Genomic DNA, 9268 nt, shown 5'->3' with positions numbered 1-9268 from the left:
TAAAATGTCCACCATCACAAATGAATTGTTTTATTCATAAGTAAACCGTGTATCACATATGCGTTGTGTACATTTACGACATTTTAGGCAAAAAGTGTGATAAGTTTATGAAAAATTATGAAAAAATACACATTTTTTCAACACTCAACGACGCTTAACTATTAAAAAAAATTGAGTCAAATCTGTAAATTCGTGCGCTTAAAGTAAAGACAAGGCGAGCGTGTATCAAAAGAATAACAACCATGTTATGTTCACAATCATTATTGTTTTCGCTTTTCGTATTAATTACAGAGCAGATACCACCAGTTTTATGCTACAATTAATATTATAAGAATGGAAATGATTGATTACTCTTCTCGGCGCAATACCTTACCTACCCGTTGCCATATTATTTCTGTAATTTCTAGGTAGCATACAAAATATAGAGCTCTTATACCCATGCAAGAGCTCTATGTATGATTATTAATGCTGAGAAATATAAATCAATATAAGTATAGTCCGCGATAGGTTAAGGTGGCGTTCCCTCCCCGATTGGCATCTCAACCTGTCGCGTACTATAGATAATAATAATCCAATAACATTATTATTGTTCTATAGCAAAAATGTAGGTCAACTTTGAATTCCGATTTTCGCAGCATTTACCTTTTATTTCAGAAAATCTTTAATTGTAGCATAAAATAGTTTAAAGCCAAACAAATCCTATCGTTAATAAACCAACCTAAACATTCGCTTGTATCAAAAAATAACGACCACTTAATATTACCACCACATTTTTCCCCCCAAGGAAATTGGAAAATAGTAAAACATTATCAATTTGTTAACAATATTTTGAAGGAACAGCCGAGCTGGCCTCATTTTATTTAACGCGCTGACATAGTAAGGCAGTTTCTTGATTTGTCTGTGTGGCAGCAACGCAGCATTCGGTATGCTCGGATACCGAAACGATTTCGCGTGTAGCTATGAGCTTTGAATTAACGAATTATACCCTATCCGCGGAAAGAAGTTAGTATAGCGCTCTCTCTGTTAAGTTATCCCATATAAATGATAGAAGCAAAAACCTCAGTGGGCGCTTACCATTTTGAGTCCAATCGTAAACGAAACTAGGTTATCTAATTAAATTTCGAATGTTTTTAAAAACATTTTTCCGAATTAAATTTAGAATGTTTTTTGAGACCATGTTTGTGATTGGCTGGTGTTTTAAAATGTTAAGCGCTCACTAGTTGAACTATAAGTTGACGCACGAAAAGCAACGGTGTAGTTACGACTTACTTTAACAAAAAAAGCCGTTAACGACCCATCGCTAACTGGCGATCTTCATCTGTGCATCAGAATATGATAATAATGGCAAGTATGGCAAAACAGGGGCGCGGCGGGCGCTTTATTGTATTGGCGCTTGTTATATCTAAAATTTCGATTGTTTCGCTTTTTTGTTATCTGAAAATCGCGTGCCAATTCGATAAATCTTGAAAGGCGACTGGACATTTCTACTGAATAATAATAATTTACACCGAAACGAATCTTCCTGACTCCCACCAAGTTGTGCCAATCAAGATGCGCTTATTGAAATATGTATGGGAGCTTGCTTTCAGTAGGTACCGCGTATATACAACGTTAGTTTTAGTATACGCCAATAATTAAAACATGTCGTGGAATATTTTGCTTAAAGAATATATTAAAAACAAAATTTTAAAAATATTTAATGTAAACTTACAAAGTTATAAGCTTGTTGTGTTGAGTCGTCCTCGCAAAACATGGTCACCCCAAGCGAGCGGCTGTGAGCGAACGAGACGGCTGGCGTCGATTGCGTGGCTCGAATCAGCTGGTGCATGCGGTCATTCAACTAGTTGTTCAAAGTTGCAGGATTTTAAAGTATTTTTGGTCAAAATATAACCCATAATAAAAATGATTGCAATCGATTCTGTTACTGATTCTGAACAGACAACTTTCAGGTTTTGCGTATACTAAAAGTAAAGTTGTATATATAATATATCAAAAACCGATAGCGTGCTGCTGCCATGCCGCACCGTCTATCAAACGGCCTAAGAATAGACAGGTTACCCTTTCTAATATAATTCGATTTAAATTTTTTGCTCATTATGTACATCTAACGTAACAAAAAAAAACATAATTTTAGACGAATAACATTATATTTAGTAGGTATATAACAACAATCAGTCGCACGTTTTTCTTAAAAAAGCTCCAAGTAAATGATATCTATTGGCCGTGTGTAACACCTTGATATTGAATAATAACATTGAATACATAACAATAATACCTAGTTAGAAAATAAGTGTTTTTTTTGTGATTTTGGTATTGGTCAAGCTTCGGTGTTACTATGGCCATCGTGTAGCTTAATTACATTAAAAATAAAAATGTTTTCCTATCTTTCGTAGGGAATATTTAATTACACAATATATAGTAAGTACGAAGTATCTTAAATAAAAAAGTTAAAATAATATTCAATATTAATTATTTATATTCATGATTCTTCATTCGAATGAGGTAATATTTTGTGTGGCTTATGTAAAAAGCATAATAAAACGTTTTCTTATTGTTCTGGAATTATTACGGCGAAAAGACAGTCATTTAATTTATTTACGTAATCTTAATCATTATGTAAAATTACTAATTCATATTCAAATTTACAATTACAATTTAAAACAAATACAATCACATCAAAATTTATTTAAAACACATTAACAAACATACAATTTGAAAAATTCGCGCATAAAGATAAAAAGCACAACCGAACATATTTTAAGATAAAGATCACAACATTGAAAATCTGTTGCACATTATTACCCTTGAGCTCTTGTATAAATTCAATAAGCGCATTATTTATGTGAAGGATGTATAAAATAGTGGGCCCTAGATTAGGTATAATGCGCGCAAAACAAGTAGTCCAATCTGAAGTCTGAACACGAGGGGCATTGTACAAAAACAGACCTCAGCCGGATTTGTGTATTTATTATCCTTAGTCTATGATCTGCGTAAACCGTCATGTTGCAACTTCAGACTGGACTACTTGTTTTGCATATACTATCATAAGAATCCCGTACAATTGAACAGTACTTTTGACCTAGTTTCGTGCACTGATCTAGAACTAGTAACAATTTGAGCCTATTAAGGCCTAATAAGCTGTGGTAGCCTAGTGGTTAGGACGTCCGCCTTCTAATCGGAGGTCGGGGGTTCGATCCCGGGCACGCACCTCTAACTTTGCGGAGTTATGTGCCTTTTTAAGTAATTAAAATATAACTTGGTGAAGGAAAACATCGTGAGGAAACCTGCATGCCTGAGAGTTCTCCATAATGTTCTCAAAGGTGTGTGAAGTCTGCCAATCCGCACTTGGCCAGCGTGGTAGACTATGGCCAAAACCCTTCTCACTCTGAGAGGAGACCTGTGCTCTGTAGTGAGCCGGTGATGGGTTGATCATGATGATGATGAAGGCCTAAGAAGGAGAAGAGCCATCATTATCGCGATGATCGCCATAGTAGCCGTAATCGGCTGAATTTACAATTTGACTGTAACTGTACATTTTGACCAATAGCAATAGAGACAGGCGAATGCGATCATAACGTGCTGTCTGGTGCTAGGCCTACAGTATTAAAAAATGTTTACCCCTTCACCAAAAATCTAAAACGAGTAAAAAATTAAACACGAAATGCATAAAAACTACTGAACATAACAGTAGAGACGATTTTACATTATTTTACTGCAATGATACTTCAAAAATATTATAACCAATAGATCATTTTGACGTAACACGCTTCGTTTTTAAAACCAACGCCAAAAAATTAATACTATAGGTACTTACACACTTTCAAACTAGTTATATACTAAAGTATATAACAGCTGATACAAATCCAAACATATAAAGCAATGGTTTTATGAATAAAAATAATCCTGATGCTTAGAGGTTTTTGTATAGGAAATCTGACTTTATTCTTCAGTTAAGTTATCTGATGATTAAAAACCCACCTTAAATGTAATAGTAGGGCTTCATACGAAGTACAAAAAGCGGATAAATTAAAAAAAATGTAAAATTTACCCGGTAATTTGTATAAAGAATTAGTGAAAGGCAAATAATAATTTATGACAAAAGCTGTTATAAATAAATAAATTGTTTCGTAAGATTGTATTAAAATAAATTATCGGGACTAAAGCTTAGTAAGTCTACGGTTTCTTGTGGTAATAACGAGAGCTGAATCTAATGTCTATCACATTAGGTTTAAAATTGATTGGCTTAATTAAAAATGCCACAAGAACTAGTGATATTATATAATAATTACTGTAAAAATATATTAACTACATACAATTCTACAGAAATCTACGTCGCTGTCTTTTTGGAAACACACAGGTATTTACTATGTGATGATATTAAAATACTTTTTATTTAAGAAAACTACGATTATCTAATTAATGTACGGAACAGTCTACGTAAGCGGTAAGACTAAATAGTATCTAACGGCTAGACCTCTAAAACTACAACTAAAGTTAAATATAAGGGCTTAAATATAATACGTTTGTTTATTCAATACCTATTACGTTACATGTACGGCAAATTTGCGAATTTTCAACACTACCAGTTTGCAGTTGGCAACAAAAAAAACATTAAACATGTAAATGTTTAGCAGGTCGTAGAATGTGACGAATCTCATAACTTGTTTTGTTGAATTTTCGTTCGCACTGCGGAAAATCGGGTAAATTCTTAGGCAGATTTCAAGATTTCAAAAAAACGTCAAAGAATTTACTTCTTCAACAAATTATAGTATGAAAATGCAAGTGCAGTTGGATATATTAACAGAATACAAAGATTTCAACATGTTTTTATGTTAATGTTTTTTCAGTGCAAACCCACAGATATAATTATCTAGTTTGGCATTGATATGACGATTGTATAGTTTCATAATTTTAGTAATTCATTTCAAGATTATAAATATTAAAGATTATAAAGAGATATAAATGCGATATTAACTATTGTATAGTTTTTGTAAATGACAACATTTATAAAGGTCACTTATGCGAGTAGTTACTATTTAGTCCAACAAGAAAATGAGGCCATGGAGATGGTCAGTATGAATTAGGAAATGGGAATAGAAAAGGATTAAAAGGGCTAGAACCCGGAGTCATGAGGTCAGCAAAAAAGGGAATAGAAATTAAATTTAATATGTAGGTGCCACAAACATAATAACAAATAGTAATAAAATAGCATGATCGATACAAATGTTTACGTGAGCGATATTTAAATTGTGAAATCCAATTTCAAAAATATTCAAAGCTTCTCTCCATGGCTCCAGTATTGACATAGACTAAAGAAAAGTCATGACAAATCGAAACATTCTTGATATCGCAAGAAGAAAGCGCAAACTTTAACTTTTTAGGGTTCCGTACCTCAAAAGGAAAAACGGAACCCTTATAGGATCACTTTGTTGTCTGGCTGTCTGTCTGTCTGTCTGTCAAGAAACCTACAGGGTACTCCCCGTTGACCTAGAATCATGAAATTTGGCAGGTAGGTAGATCTTATAGTTGACATTTGGGGAAAAATCTGAAAACCGTGAATTTAGGGTTAGATCACCCAAAAAAAATTCCATAAACTAATAAAATTAGTATTTTCAACTTTCGAAGTTAGGTAACTATATCAAGTGGGGTATCATATGAAAGCTCTTCACGTGTACATTCTAAAACAGATTTTTATTTATTTTTATGCCTGATAATTTTTGAATTATCGTGCGAAATGTCGAAAAAATACGACTGTAGTACGGAACCCTCAATGCGCGAGCCTGATTCGCACTTGGCCGGTTTTTTTTAACTTTTTCTTCTTTAGTCTATGATCGATTGATTAAATAAACACCTTCTCCAACCCGCGTGATTAATGGCACACTAATATCAAACCTACCAATAATTGCATGGTCCTGTAATCGATATTAATTCCTTCCATAATTAATAAGTACATTATAATTAGATCGAAGATATAAGTAGTCAATTTTATAACAAACTATGAAAATAGGTATATATTTTTCTTCATCATCGATCGTGCCAGAATCGCATAGTTTATTTTTATCTACGCAAGTTTTGAGCAAATCATCTTCGATTTCGGAAGTTAGCTACAAATCATTACTGTCTTTTATAATAATATGTTGTTTGTTTATTCATAAGATACGCAGCATAATAATATTAATATTGATTGAATGATCTTATTGGTATTAAATGTCAATAAAATTAGGGCAAGAATTTCATTAAAATAATAATTAAAGAAAACATATTAATAATCAACAGAAATAGAATAATTTCAATAACAATAACTTTTAAATGGATTAAAATAGTTTCTGATAAAATAGTAGGAAGGCCGCGCAACGTATTTTATTTTTTGCCGTGGCTCGGCATTTAGGTCGATCGCAGGTCCAGCGTACCTACTTGTATTAGTAGAGATCAGTGGTTAGCAGCCATTGTACTAAAATATGCTATGCCTGGTTAAAAACCTACTGTTTACTAAGCTATTACATTGACCGCAAGCAAGTTTACTCTTATCCATTGCGGAGTTCTGTTTTTCATCTCCGAAGATATTCATCAGATCTTCACCAAACTAAAATGGAACCACTTCTAAAGTATGACCTACCAAACAAAAAAAGAGTCATAAAAATCGGTTCATAATTGATGGAGTAATCGCGTTAAGAAAAATAAATTTAAAAAAAACCAGTCTAATTGTAAACCTCATCCTTTTTTGAAGTTCGTTAAAAACCATAAGGATACATTTGTGTGCTTAGTAAGAATATCATGGACACATTTTCTTCTAATGTCACTAACAACTGTACTTTTCATTAAGGTCGCGCGGCCTCCCATACATTTTCCTGGAGAAAATCATGAATTAATTATCTACGCTAGGCAACATGTATTAATTTATCTACGTCCAATACACTAACACTCGACAATCCAACACTTGTGACATAAAACAACTTAGAGAAAAACACTTCAAGTAAAAAGACCTTACGTATCTTTGGTCTTTTGCAACTGTTGAAAAAGATCTTTGGCAGGCATTTCTATAAAGTGAAATCCACAATGTAGATTTACGGCCGAAATAAAAAATCAAACGTCGCTAGGTAACTCATCGTCAGATTACAAATAGATTAATTATTAATTTCGGTCGTTACTACCTAGTTGATTTACTATTTAGACTTTCATTACGTAGAATAGAAGTGTGAATAAATATAACCTAAAAATGTTAGCTGTTGCTGGCAATAAAACATAAGAAATGACAATGGGCAATACTGAACCTTGACCATCAGAGCGGCCACTTCTGAAATATGATTTTTTAATACGAGTGAGTAAATTTTACAGCTGTAATCGCGGCCATAGAGAATTCTTTGTATGTTTATAAACAAATTTGAAATAATAATCATATAATATATCGATGCAAACTAGTTTCGGAAGTGGTCACAATGAGGGCCATTTTGAGCATTGTTCTTGTGCTTAGACAGATGCGTCGTACTTTTCTTTTGTTTAATAGAAAAGGCAGTTGAACAAAAAAGTAAAAGCTAGATTATATGTATGTACTCTAAAGTTGTTAAATACTTGGATTGTCGACAACTAATAAAATAAACTTAATAATTAATTATTGTAAATTTCATTAAGCTACGTTCCATTGCAACATAATATTCAAACACTTCATTACATCCAAATATACAAAATGGTGAGGTACTACATTTAAATTAGATTTAAAACGGTTAACACATATTTGTACATTGATTCCATTAGGTGTTACTTGGGTTAAAGCAAATGCACACTCGTACAATAAATTGTGTGCCACGATCGAACATAAGAATAGAGGGATAACCATTCAGTTATGATTACGGTTCTAAAAAGTGACTCACTTTTCTAAAACAAACGTTTCATTTTTTGTTCTTTCATTTCCTTAAGTCAATGTTCATTCAATTATGGCGTCAGTGGAAATGCGAATTGACGAAACGTGACAAAAAATTTAATATCAGATATTCATTCAGATATCTCCGAATTAAATAAAATTATTCGATTCGGAAATTACTCTTTCAATGCCTTCTGGTATTTATAAACATAAATAGAAATAATTAAGCCTAAAAATTACAATTCTTGTGGTTATGTCAGTTAGCATTTTCATTGACGTACACGCTTAAAAACAAAAGGCTAAAACGATACGCAAAAAGGTCTATATATTAGCGTGCTATGAAAATTGCATAGAGCGTTCTGTAGAAAAATCATGCCGCGCAAGCCAAAAGGATGGATAATTATAAAAATAATGTCTTATGACACTTGACATACGGTTTATTTTCCACTGGGATCCTTTTGACTGGACGGGTTTTAGAGGTTATATATCACGATTCAATAAAGAAGTGTGGAGTGCATAAGCGTTTTCCTTACATCTAGAAACATCGAAAGCTACTTCTTCATTGATTCGAGTTACATTTTAGGCGCTAATTGGACAGGACTTAGTCGAGATCAATTTTTTCTATTTTAATTTTTTTGTCTGCTACGACTTGTTTATGGCTTTCAACTGTGATGAAATGCTTGGCAACTACAGTCAAAACCTGGTTGTTTGACTAGACGAGTTTTAAAATACTCTGATTCCTACGATACATTTACAACAAAACAAATAATACTACTATAATAAATTCAAAACACATTATTCGGTTAGATAATACATTGGAATTTTATAAGGAAAAAGTTTGGAGATTCCTAAAATTTGAGCGACATACAAAAATTCTGGAATAAATTCATTACTATTAAAATTCAAACGATTTACTTGCAATACCCGACACATATTCCTTAAAGTTATTGACTCACCACAAAATTAATATTTATTATTTATTCGCCAGTACCTGAAAGAATAATAAAGAGTTAGGTCCAGTTGCATGACAGGCGGTTAAAGTTACGTACGGTTAAATTTGGACCGTCAATAAAACAAACATAGCTGTAGTACCCGGCAAAAAACTTGAGCATTGATGTGATTGGCTGGCGAATGGCGGGTGCACGCGATTGGTTGATCAGTCGGCGCGAGTGCACGCGATTGGTTGATCAGTCGGCGCGAGTGCACGCGATTGGTTGATACGTCGACTTTCGCTTCCCGGATTCGCCAACTTTCTCCCACTACGCTGCTGCACGCTCAAATTGTTTGCCGGGACCTATAGCACAAGTTTGTTTTTAACGTAACTAACTGCCTGTCATGCAAACTAGACCTTAGTTTAGATAACGACGACAGGATTTTCTTCATCGCGTCTACGAAGTGAACGAACGTATT

The 9268-nt window shown here is 33.4% G+C and overlaps 1 protein-coding gene across 4 annotated transcripts in view; it reads right to left on the bottom strand.

Moving 5' to 3' along the window:
• Positions 1–14: 14 nt before the first annotated feature.
• The window catches only part of spas (spastin), a 33105-nt gene continuing 23851 nt past the window's right edge, over positions 15–9268 (bottom strand). For all 4 annotated transcript variants that reach the window (XM_034977902.2, XM_034977900.2, XM_069504711.1 and 1 more), the window contains one exon: positions 15–8849. The gene's annotated coding sequence lies outside the window, so the exon portion shown is untranslated. The remainder of the gene's footprint in view (positions 8850–9268) is intronic.

This window comes from Maniola hyperantus, chromosome 18 (assembly GCF_902806685.2).
Source record: "Maniola hyperantus chromosome 18, iAphHyp1.2, whole genome shotgun sequence".
In the NCBI taxonomy this organism is placed as follows: Eukaryota; Metazoa; Arthropoda; class Insecta; order Lepidoptera; family Nymphalidae; genus Maniola; species Maniola hyperantus.
This window is presented reverse-complemented; position numbering and strand designations above follow the sequence as displayed.